The sequence below is a fragment of the Balaenoptera physalus genome (genome assembly GCF_965194825.1).
Source record: "Balaenoptera physalus genome assembly, chromosome: 2".
In the NCBI taxonomy this organism is placed as follows: domain Eukaryota; kingdom Metazoa; phylum Chordata; class Mammalia; order Artiodactyla; family Balaenopteridae; genus Balaenoptera; species Balaenoptera physalus.
Genome location: NC_138883.1, coordinates 152,658,338 through 152,671,098, shown reverse-complemented (window position 1 = coordinate 152,671,098; position 12,761 = coordinate 152,658,338). Strand labels below are relative to the sequence as shown.

General features: G+C 44.0%; 1 long non-coding RNA gene across 1 annotated transcript in view; it reads right to left on the bottom strand.

Moving 5' to 3' along the window:
• Positions 1 to 12,040, bottom strand: part of LOC309655281 — a 380,610-nt gene extending 368,570 nt beyond the window's left edge. Inside the window, exon 1 of the long non-coding RNA XR_014260748.1 lies at positions 11,703 to 12,040. This is a non-coding gene — a long non-coding RNA (uncharacterized lncRNA). The remainder of the gene's footprint in view (positions 1 to 11,702) is intronic.
• Positions 12,041 to 12,761: the final 721 nt, after the last annotated feature.

Sequence of the window (12,761 nt, the reverse complement as noted above, 5' to 3'; positions counted from 1 at the left end):
TTTTTTTTACATCTTTATTGAAGTATAATTGCTTTACAATGGTGTGTTAGTTTCTGCTTTAAAACAAAGTGAATCAGTTATACATATACATATGTTCCCATATCTCTTCCCTCTTGCATCTCCCTCCCTCCCACCCTCCCTATCCCACCCCTCTAGGTGGTCACAAAGCACCGAGCTGATCTCCCTGTGCTATGCGGCTGCTTCCCACTAGCTATCTATTTTACATTTGGCAGTGTATATATGTCCATGACACTCTCTCACCCTGTCACATCTCACCCCTCCCCCTCCCCATATCCTCAAGTCCATTCTTTAGTAGGTCTGTGTCTTTATTCCCATCTTGCCACTAGGTTCTTCATGTCCTTTTTTTTTTTTTCTTAGATTCCATATATATGTGTTAGCACACTGTATTTGTTTTTCTCTTTCTGACTTACTTCACTCTGTATGACAGACTCTAACTCCATCCACCTCATTACAAATACCTCCATTTCATTTCTTTTTATGGCTGAGTAATATTCCATTGTATATATGTGCCACAACTTCTTTATCCATTCATCCGTTGGTGGACACTTTGGTTGCTTCCATGTCCTGGCTATTATAAATAGAGCTGCAATGAACATTTTGGTACATGACTCTTTTTGAATTATGGTTTTCTCAGGGTATATGCCCAGTAGTGGGATTGCTGGGTCGTATGGTAGTTCTATTTGTAGTTTTTTAAGGAACCTCCATACTGTTCTCCATAGTGGCTGTATCAATTTACATTCCCACCAACAGTGCAAGAGTGTTCCCTTTTCTCCACACCCTCTCCAGCATTTATTGTTTCTAGATTTTTTGATGATGGCCATTCTGACCAGTGTGAGATGATACCTCGTTGTAGTTTTGATTTGCATTTCTCTAATGATTAAGGATGTTGAGCATTCTTTCATGTGTCTGTTGGCAATCTGTATATCTTCTTTGGAGAAATGTCTGTTTAGGTCTTCTGCCCATTTTTGGATTGGGTTGTCTTTGTTTTTTTGTTATTGAGCTGCATGAGCTGCTTGTAAATCTTGGAGATTAATCCTTTGTCAGTTGCTTCATTTGCAAATATTTTCCCCCATTCTGAGGGTTGTCTTTTGGTCTTGTTTATGGTTTCCTTTGCTGTGCAAAAGCTTTTAAGTTTCATTAGGTCCCATTTGCTTATTTGTGTTTTTATTTCCATTTCTCTAGGAGCTGGGTCAAAAAGGATCTTGCTGCGATTTATGTCATAGAGTGTTCTGCCTATGTTTTCCTCTAAGAGTTTGATAGTGTCTGGCTTAACATTTAGGTCTTTAATCCATTTTGAGTTTATTTTTGTGTATGGTGTCAGGGAGTGTTCTAGTTTCATACTTTTACATGTACCTGTCCAATTTTCCCAGCACCATTTATTGAAGAGACTGTCTTTTCTCCACTGTATATGCTTGCCTCCTTTATCAAAGATAAGGTGACCATATGTGCGTGGGTTTATCTTTGGGCTTTCTATCATGTTCCATTGATCTATATTTCTGTTTTTGTGCCAGTACCAAATTGTCTTGATTTCTGTAGCTTTGTAATATAGTCTGAAGTCAGGGAGCCTGATTCCTCCAGCTCCATTTTTCGTTCTCAAGATTGCTTTGGCTATTCGGGGTCTTTTGTGTCTCCATACAAATTGTGAAATTTTTTGTTCTAGTTCTGTGAAAACTGCCTGTGGTAGTTTGATAGGGATTGCATTGAATCTGTAGATTGCTTTGGGTAGTATAGTCATTTTCATGATGTTGATTCTTCCAATCCAAGATCATGGTATATCTCTCCATCTGTTTATATAATCTTTAATTTCTTTCATCAGTGTCTTGTAGTTTTCGGCATATAGGCCTTTTGTCTCCTTAGGTAGGTTTACTCCTAGGTATTTTATTCTTTTTGTTGCAGTGGTAAATGGGAGTGTTTCCTTAATTTCTCTTTCAGAGTTTTCATCATTAGTGTATAGTAATGCAAGAGATTTCTGTGCATTAATTTTGTATCCTGCTACTTTACCAAATTCATTCATTAGCTCTAGTAGATTTCTGGTAGCATCTTTAGGATTCTCTTTGTATAGTATCATGTCGTCTGCAAACAGTGACAGCTTTACTTCTTCTTTTCCGATTTGGATTCCTTTTATTTCTTTTTCTTCTCTGATTGCTGTGGCTAACACTTCCAAAACTATGTTAAATAATAGTGGTGAGAGTGGGCAACCTTGTCTTGTTCCTGATCTTAGTGGAAATGGTTTCAGTTTTTCACCATTGAGGACAATGTTGGCTGTGGGTTTGTCATATATGGCCTTTATTATGTTGAGGAAAGTTGCCTCTGTGCCTACTTTCTGCAGGGCTTTTATCATAAATGGGTGTTGAATTTTGTCGAAAGCTTTCTCTGCATCTATTGAGATGATCGTATGGTTTTTCTCCTTCAGTTTGTTAATATGATGTATCACGTTGATTGATTTGCATATATTGAAGAATCCTTGCATTCCTGGAATAAACTCCACTTGATCATGGTGTATAATCCTTTTAATATGCTGTTGGATTCTGTTTGCTAGTATTTTGTTGAGGATTTTTGCATCTATATTCATCAGTGATATTGGCCTGTAGTTTTCTTTCTTTGTGACATCTTTGTCTGGTTTTGGTATCAGGGTGATGGTGGCCTCGTAGAATGAGTTTGGGAGTGTTCCTCCCTCTGCAATATTTTGGAAGAGTTTGAGAAGGATAGGTGTTAGCTCTTCTCTAAATGTTTGATAGAATTCGCCAGTGAAGCCATCTGGTCCTGGGCTTTTGTTTGTTGGAAGATTTTTAATCACAGTTTCAATTTCAGTGCTTGTGATTGGTCTGTTCATATTTTCTATTTCTTCCTGGTTCAGTCTCGGTAGGTTGTACATTTCTAAGAATCTGTCCATTTCTTCCAAGTTGTCCATTTTATTGGCATAGAGTTGCTTGTAGTAATCTCTCATGATCGTTTGTATTTCTGCAGTGTCAGTGGTTACTTCTCCTTTTTCATTTCTAATTCTATTGATTTGAGTCTTCTCCCTTTTTCTCTTGATGAGTCTGGCTAATGGTTTGTCAATTTTGTTTATCTTCTCGAAGAACCAGCTTTTAGTTTCATTGATTTTTGCTATTGTTTCCTTCATTTCTTTTTCATTTATTTCTGATCTGATCTTTATGATTTCTTTCCTTCTGCTAGCTTTGGGGTTTTTTTGCTCTTCTTTCTCTAATTGCTTTAGGTGCAAGGTTAGGTTGTTTATTCAAGATGTTTCCTGTTTCTTGAGGTAGGCTTGTATTGCTATAAACTTCCCTTTTAGAACTGCTTTTGCTGCATCCCATAGGTTTTGGGTCGTCGTGTCTCCATTGTCATTTGTTTCTAGGTATTTTTTGATTTCCCCTTTGATTTCTTCAATGATCACTTCGTTATTAAGTAGTGTATTGTGTAGCCTCCATGTGTTTGTATTTTTTACAGATCTTTTCCTGTAATTGATATCTAGTCTCATAGCGTTGTGGTCGGAAAAGATACTTGATATGATTTCAATTTTCTTAAATTTACCAAGGCTTGATTTGTGACCCAATATATGATCTATCCTGGAGAATGTTCCATGAGCACTTGAGAAAAATGTGTATTCTGTTGTTTTTGGGTGGAATGTCCTATAAATATCAATTAAGTCCATCTTGTTTAATGTATCATTTAAAGCTTGTGTTTCCTTATTTATTTTCATTTTGGATGATCTGTCCATTGGTGAAAGTGGGGTGTTAAAGTCCCCTACTATGATTGTGTTACTGTCGATTTCCCCTTTTATGGCTGTTTGTATTTGCCTTATGTATTGAGGTGCTCCTATGTTGGGTGCATAAATATTTACAATTGTTATACCTTCCTCTTGGATCGATCCCTTGATCATTATATAGTGTCCTTCTTTGTCTCTTGTAATAGTCTTTATTTTAAATCTATTTTGTCTGATATGAGAATTGCTACTCCAGCTTTCTTTTGATTTCCATTTGCATGGAATATCTTTTTCCATCCCCTCACTTTCAGTCTGTATGTGTCTCTAGGTCTGAAGTGGGTCTCTTGTAAACAGCATATATATGGGTCTTGTTTTTGTATCCATTCAGCCAGTCTGTGTCTTTTGGTGGGAGCATTTAATCCATTTACATTTAAGGTAATTATTGATATGTATGTTCCTATTCCCATTTTCTTAAATGTTTTGGGTTTGTTGTTGTAGGTGTTTTCCTTCTCTTGTGTTTCTTGCCTAGAGAAGTTCCTTTAGTATTTGTTGAAAAGCTGGTTTGGTGGTGCTGAACTCTCTCAGCTTTTGCTTGTCTGTAAAGGTTTTAATTTCTCCATCAAATCTGAATGAGATCCTTGCTGGGTAGAGTAACCTTGGTTGTAGGTTTTTCTCCTTCATCACTTTAAGTATATCCTGCCACTCCCTTCTGGCTTGCAGAGTTTCTGCTGAAAGGTCAGCTGTTAACCTTATGGGGATTCCCTTGTGTGTTATTTGTTGTTTTTCCCTTGCTGCTTTTAATATGTTTTCTTTATATTTAATTTTTGATAGTTTGATTAATATGTGTCTTGGCATGTTTCTCCTTGGATTTATCCTGTATGGGACTCTCTGTGCTTCCAGGACTTGATTAACTATTTCCTTTCCCATATTAGGGAAGTTTTCAACTATAATCTCTGCAAATATTTTCTCAGTCCCTTTCTATTTCTCTTCTTCTTCTGGGACCCCTATAATTCGAATGTTGGTGCGTTTAATGTTGTCCCAGACGTCTCTGAGACTGTCCTCAATTCTTTTCATTCTTTTTTCTTTATTCTGCTCTGCAGTAGTTATTTCCACTATTTTATCTTCCAGGTCACTTATCCGTTCTTCTGCCTCAGTTATTCTGCTATTGATCCCGTCTAGAGTATTTTTAATTTCATTTATTGTGTTTTTCATCATTGCTTGGTTCCTCTTTAGTTCTTCTACATCCTTGTTAAATGTTTCTTGCATTTTGTCTATTCTATTTCCAAGATTTTGGATCATCTTTACTATCATTATTCTGAATTCTTTTTCAGGTAGATTGCCTATTTCCTCTTCATTTGTTAGGTCTGGTGTGTTTTGACCCTGCTCCTTCACCTGCTGTGTGTTTTTTTATCTTCTCATTTTGCTTATCTTACTGTGTTTGGGGTCTCCTTTTCACAGGCTGCAGGTTCGTAGTTCCCGTTGTTTTTGGTATCTGTCCCCAGTGGCTAAGGTTGGTTCAGTGGGTTGTGTAGGCTTCCTGGTGGAGGGGACTAGTGCCTGTGTTCTGGTGGATGAGGTTGGATCTTGTCTTTCTGGTGGGCACGTCCACGTCTGGTGGTGTGTTTTGGGGTGTCTGTGGCCTTATTATGATTTTAGGCAGCCTCTCTGCTAATGGATGGGGCTATGTTCCTGTCTTGCTAGTTGTTTGGCATAGGGTGTCCAGCACTGTAGCTTGCTGGTCATTGAGTGAAGCTGGGTCTTGATGTTGAGATGGAGATCTCTGAGAGATTTTCACCATTTGGTATTACATGGAGCTGGGAGGCCTCTTGTGGACCAGTGTCCTGAAGTTGGCTCTCCCACCTCAGAGGCACAGCCCTGCTGCCTGGCTGGAGCACCAAGAGCCTTTCATCCACACAGCTCAGAGTATAAGGGAGAAAAAAATAGAAAGAAAGAAAGAAAGAAAGAGGATAAAATAAAATAAAGTAAAGCTATTATAACAAAAAACAAGAAAAAAAATTATTAAGAGTAAATGTATTCAGAAAAAATTTTTTTTTTAATTTTTAAAGATAGATTTATTAATTTTTTATAATAAAAAATAAGAAAAAAATTATTAAGAAAAAAATTTTTTTAAATAAAAAATATGAAAAAACTTATTAAAAATTTTTTTTAATTTCTAAAAATAGAAAATAAGGAAAAAATTATTAAGAAAACATTTATTAGGAAAAAAAAATTTTTTTTTAAGTAAAAAATAAAGAAAAAAACAGACGGACCTAACCCTAGGACTAATGGTGAAAGCAAAGCTATACAGACAAAATCTCACCGAGACGCATACACATATCCACTCACCAAAAAAAGGAAAAGGGGAAAAATTAATATATCCTGCTCCCAAAGTCCACCTCCTGAATTTGGGATGATTCGTTGTCTATTCAGGTATTTAACAGATGCAGGCACATCAAGTTGTTTGTGGAGCTTTAATCCGCTGCTTCTGAGGCTGCTGGGAGAGATTTCCCTTTCTCTTATTTGTTCGTACAGCTCCCAGGGTTCAGCTTTGGATTTGGACCCGCCTCTGCATGTAGGTCGCCTGAGGACGTCCGTTCCCCGCCCAGACAGAACGGGGTTAAAGGAGCAGCTGCTTCGGGGGCTCTGGCTCACTCAGGCCAGGGGGAGGGAGGGGTACGGAGGAGGCGGGGCGAGCCTGCGGCGGCAGAGGCCGGCGTGACGTTGCAGCAGCCTGAGGCGCGCCATGCGTTCTCCCGGGGAAGTTGTCCCCGGACCACAGGAGCCCAGCAGCGGCGAGCTGCACTGGCTCTCAGGAGGCGCGGTGTGGAGAGTGACCTGTGCTCGCACACAGGCTTCTTGGTGGCAGCAGCAGGAGCCCCAGCGTCTCCTGCCCGTCTCTGGGGTCCGCGCTGATAACCGCAGCTCACGCCTGTCTCTGGGTTCCGCGCTGTTAGCCGCGGCTCGTGCCCGCCTCTGGGGTCCGCGCTGATAGCCGCGGCTCGTGCCAGTCTCTGGAGTTCGTTTAGGCGGCGCTCTGAATCCCCTCTCCTTGCGCGCCATGAAACAAAGAGGCAAGAAAAAGTCTCTTGCCTCTTCAGCGGCTGCAGACTTTTTCTTGGGCTCCCTCCCAGCTAGCTGTGGCGCACTAGCCCCCCCCAGGCTGTGTCACGCCGCCAGCCCCAGTCCTCTCCCTGCGATCCGACCGAAGCCCGAGCCTCGGCTCCCAGCCCCCACCCGCCCCGGCGTGTGAGCAGACAAGCCTCTCGGGCTGGTGAGCGCTGCTCGGCGCCGAGCCTCTGTGCGGGAATCTCTCCGTTTTTCCCTCTGCGCCCCTGTTGCTGTGGGATCCGCGCTGATAGCCGCGACTCGTGCCCGTCTCTGGAGTTTGTTAAGGCGGCGCTCTGAATCCCCTCTCCTTGCGCACCGCGAAACAAAGAGGCAAGAAAAAGTCTCTTGCCTCTTCAGCAGCTGCAGACTTTTTCCCGGACTCCCTCCCGGCTAGCACCGAAGCCCGAGCCTCAGCTCCCAGCCCCGCCCGCCCCGGCGGGGGAGCAGACAAGCCTCTCGGGCTGGTGAGTGCTGGTCGGCACCGCTCCTCCGTGCGGGAACCTCTCCGCTTTGCCCTCCGCACCCCTGTGGCTGCGCTCTCCTTCATGGCTCCGAAGCTTCCCCCCTCCGCCACCCGCAGTCTCCGCCCGCGAAGGGGCTTCCTAGTGTGTGGAAACCTTTCCTCCTTCACGGCTCCCTCTCACTGGTGCAGGTCCCGTCCCTATTCTTTTGTCTCTGTTATTTCTTTTTTCTTTTGCCCTACCCAAGTACGTGGGGAGTTTCTTGCCTTTTGGGAGGTCTGACGTCTTCTGCCAGCGTTCAGTAGGTGTTCGGTAGGAGCAGTTCCACGTGTGGATGTATTTCTACTGTATCTGTGGGAAGGAAGGTGATCTCCGCGTCTTACTCTTCCACCATCTTGCTACAAATATCCTCTTTATTTATTTATTTATTTTTTTTAAGAGCTCCTGACTTATTTATTTATTTATTTATTTATTTTTTTGGCTGTGTTGGGTCTTCGTTTCTGTGCGAGGGCTTTCTCTAGTTGCGGCAAGTGGGAGCCACTCTTCATCGCGGTGCGTGGGCCTCTCAGTGTCGTGGCCTCTCTTGTTGCGGAGCACAGGCTCCAGACGCGCAGGCTCAGTAGTTGTGGCTCATGGGCCTAGTTGCTCCGCGGCATGAGGGATCTTCCCAGACCAGGGCTCGAACCCGTGTCCCCTGCATTGGCAGGCAGATTCTCAACCACTGCGCCACCAGGGAAGCCCTGGGGTCTCTTTTATAAGGACACTGATCCCACCAATAGGGGCTCCACCCTCATAACCTCATCACCCCCCAACGGCCCCACCTCCTGACACCATGCCCTGGGGGGTCAAGTTTCCTTCCGCACATGAATTTGGGGACACTCAGCCTGTGGCAGATGCACATGAGGCTTCGGTATGTCGAGTTTATGTGTCTTAGTAGATGCTTCAACAAATAAGCTATTAAGCACTACTTTCTGTAATACAACTGCTGATAAAATTCTCACCCAACTGAATCCCTTCAGCCACCACCCCCTGAAGGATCCCACAAAGGCACGCGGAAGCTGGGACATCACCCCACCCCAACTGGGAGGACCGCCTGGTTCCTGGGTGGGGACTCTGAGGTCCAGTGTGCCTGTGAGACTGTGACCGTCTTCCATGCAAAGGGAGGCTCCCAGAGAGACCCGGGGCAGTCAGTCTCACCAGCGTCTTGTCGGTCACTCCAGGCGCTGCATCTGTGCGCTCAGCCAGCTGAATGGGGGTGGAAGAGATGGCGGTCACCAGGGCAGAAGTTTCAGGAGCCACCTGGGGTCCCCCCTTTCTTTCCCTGCCCCTGCATTTGTGGGCACGTGGGTTGAGGGAGGTCGATAGATGGGTGACCACGAAGACAGCACCCCCTGGCCGTCCCACTGGGCTGTCCCTTGCAGGAGAAAGCCCTTTCCTGCTGCTCCCACAGCAAAGCTCAGCCCATGGCCCCTTGGCACGTGCTCCATGCCGAGAACACGTCAGGCCCTGGATGTCACTCCCCATAAAGCCCGTGTGTATCTATGTGTCCATCTTATGCAGATTGTACATTAGAACATGACTTCCCCTCCTTTTGCCCTTTGTCTTTGCAGAGAGTCGTGCAGGGCCCACGGAGCCCAGGAGGCCTCTGTGCTTCACCCCAGCCTGTCCTCTAGTTCACATCATCTCCGTGTCAGGAGCTCACACGTGGGGCGCTCAGCTTAAGGCATCGCTGGCCCCAGCGGCCCCTCCCCAGCGGGAGGCCCAGGGCCGGGAGGTCTCCACTCCCCCCGGACCCCGTCCTGTCTCAAAGCCGCTCCATCTTACAGGTGCTCAGCCTCTTTCTTCCCAGTTCTTCATCCCAGCCTCATACAGGAGGCCGCTCGCCAAGGGCGAGCAGGGGACCAGTGGGGCAGGAGTGAGTCCTGTGTGATTATAGGTCATGTTACCCTAGTTATTGCCAACGCTGAGACATTAAGCTGCCCCTCTCTGGACAGGACGGCCGCGGCCCACCTCACAGAGCAGAGCACCCCAGGGCCTGAGGTCCAGACGTCCAGCCTTGGGTCCCCCCCTTGGGCAGCGCCGGCTGTCTCTGAAATCACAGCCTAAGGGGCCTGGGCACGAGGAGAGGTTTTCTCCCCTGACCGCAGGCCTCCTCTCCCCCTGCCCCCCTTCCCTCTCCACACGCAACCCATCTGTGTCCATATTGCACTGCATTTCTCTCCATAATTCAAACCATAGTGATTGTTACTTGTGGTGAAGGGCAGCCTGGCGATTCCACCTTCCAAGGTACCATCTCACATCCGTGATAACCTCACACAGCATCCACCCCTGTGACTGATACACGAGAGAAACCCGAAGAGACCTTTTGTCAACGTATGAATGTATGAATTGAAATTGATTAGTTAAATTCCTCAAAGCTACTTTACAGAGAAAGTTTGTTAATTCTTGATTAATTTTACTTCTTGTCATTTGCATTTCATTTGATGGACCATTATTAATGAAGGGCTGATTGAGCATTAATGTGATTGGAATCTGAATTCATGTATTTTGATAATTTATTGTTTTCATCAGTCCAAGACAGTAGGATCAGATGGATGGACCTCATGTTCTTAAACCAGTGGGATTCAAAATGGAAAGCCCATTTTACCTTCAAATGCACTTAAATCTCTCAGCGAAAATTGGCTTGTCCTAGCACAATCATTCTCCTTGGTGGTGACAAGTAGGTAAATTTTCTGGCTCTCACCAAGGAAACCCCATTTTTGTGAATCTGGAGGCCCGTCCTTCAGTGTTAAGAACGACAATGCACGCGGTTCAGTAGCTGGCGGGGCTGTAATTCAGTCTTGAGACTGAATTCAAAGGTGTAAACTTTCATCCGGCTCACACGCTGGAGAATTCTTGTCTGAGTTCTGCCTTCGATCCCATCCCTGCAGCCCCCCCGTATATTTCTCCTATGTAAACAGCGACGAGGGCACGATGTGTGGATCACTGCTGTTGGCTGCTGCTGGTCAATAAAGCATCTGTTTTCTTTTTCATTGTAAACAGATGGAAGCCACACAAGATGGAATTCAAATAATAATCCTGGATGAGTTGAATCAAGTTCAATGATCGTTTCTAAGACACTGAGCATTGAAAAATCTACATAACTATGTTGAGTCTCACAAAGTGAAGTTTATACACGGACCACTTTTAAAATTTTATTTGGTCCAATGCAAGTTTTAAATTATCTGATTTGAGCATTTTTGCATGTCCGCAGCTAGTTAATTCAACTGAACAATGCGTTAAGTTTGTGTAAAGCCACGTGTGAGGTGTTACCCTGGTGAAAAATGGAAAATAAAACCACGAACGCCTTTGTAATATGAAGGCAGGTGTAGTTTCTCAGAAATGTGTGCTTGAGACCATGATCTTAATGTTCACTGAGGTCTGTGTTAAAATACCTCAACGATACTGATTACAAACTGAGCCGCCATTCTGTTTCACGGCGTGGGAGTTTGGTGGCGTGATGCCACATCACAGATTAGGCTGTTACTGCCTTTTATCGAGTGATTTAAATAGATTGGTTACTGTGCCAGGTTAATACCCACGAGGTACAGTCCCACATGTCTGACCTGGGAACCCACACAGAGAACTTCTGTGTGGTGTGCAATGGAGAGTCAAAAACATAGTGACTGCCCTTCAAAGTAAACATAGCAAAGTCTGAAAGGAGACAGCAGACACTTTCTGACTGACCAGTAAGATTCTGTCAATAAGCTACAGTTATTTATCACAGCTGTGGTCAAAATCTTGGTAAAAATTCACCTGCTCATGGTTTTTTTTTTTTATCTACAATTAAAAAAAATATTGAATGATTGGGGGGAAGGATGAATAGGCAGAGCACAGAGGGTTTTTAGGGCAGTGAAACTACCCCGTATGACACTCTGGTGATGGATACATGTCATTATATGTTTGCACAAACCCACAGAACGTACGACACCAAGAGTGACCCCCTAATGTCAACTGTGGACTCTGGGTGATGATGACGTGTCCATGTAGGTTCATCAGTTGTAACAGATGCACCACCTGGTGGGGATGTTGATGGCGGGGTGGGGGGGAGGGAAGATATGCATGTGTGGAGGTAGGAACGGGGCATATGTGGGAAATCTCCTTACCTTCCTCTCAGTTTCACTATGAACCTAAAACTGCTCTAAAAATATAAAATCTTTTTTTTTTAATCAAAATTACTGTGATATGTTAACTAAATCCCAGAGTATCTTACTTTTGGAGATGGTGTGGTTGGAAGATGCAAAAGGGAAAGTGAGAATATTCTATAGCTCTAAACGATTTTACATATCTATAAATTTATAAAGTGTTTCTTTACTATGGGGAAAAAAAAGGAAATAAGGTAGAACATTCTAGTTGGAAAGAATTACTTCAACCACTTATCTTTAAAGCCAGTCAGAACCCCTTATCAATATCCACCTTCCAACACAAAGCCTTTTTTCCCCCCAGATGATTCGTGCTTTTACAAGACGACTCTTTCCGTAGGCATTGCTGGCCACCTCCCACTGTGTGTGGCAGAGGTCACACCCGCTCGTACATATGGATGGACGGCTCCGGGGCAGGCTGTCTGTACCAAGGCCCAGGCAGAGAGATCCTGCTGTAAAAGCCCTTAAATCGATGTAATCCCAGGAGCCCATGGAACACACGGACAGTGTCTTTACAATCCTATCAGGATGTGCATTTTTTTTTAATTTGATTTCCCATTTGGTTTTTTTGGTTTCTTTAATAAGTTTATTTATTTATTTATTTATTTTTTTTATCTTTGGCTGCGTTGGGTCTTCGTCGCTGCATGTGGGCTTTCTCTAGTTGCGGCCGGCGGGGCTACTCTTTGTTGCAGTGCGTGGGCTTCTCATCGCGGTGGCTTCTCTCATTGCAGAGCACGGGCTCTAGAGCGCAGGCTCAGTAGTTGTGGTGCACGGGCTTAGTTGCTCCACAGCATGTAGGATCTTCCTGGACCAGGGCTCGAACCCATGTCCCCTGCATTGGCAGGCGGATTCTCAACCACTGCGCCACCAGGGAAGTCCAGAACGTGCATTTTTGATAGATTGTTATTTCCGATTCTGTGGATACCGAGAAAAATTGGTAGAGTGAGCATATACTAGATGGTTAATACAAGGAATTCATTTATCAGCTTGTGATAATTATGTAAGGAGCATTCTTTCCCAGGTATCAGTTGCTTTTGGGTGTATTTGGATACTTCTGAATATATACATGGTAAATGATTTGAATATAAGGATAGACTGGGGAGATTGCATCTTCTGCATCCTCTGCTCACTCACTGTTACCAGTTTCTGTTATATCCTTCCAGCTGGCCTAGATTATCTGTATTTAGGAATTTTTATTTTTTACTCAGACGTGTTACACTGTCCTGGGTCTTGCCTCCATTATATGTTATGCTTTCTGTGTGTGTGTGTGTTTAATTTTTTTAA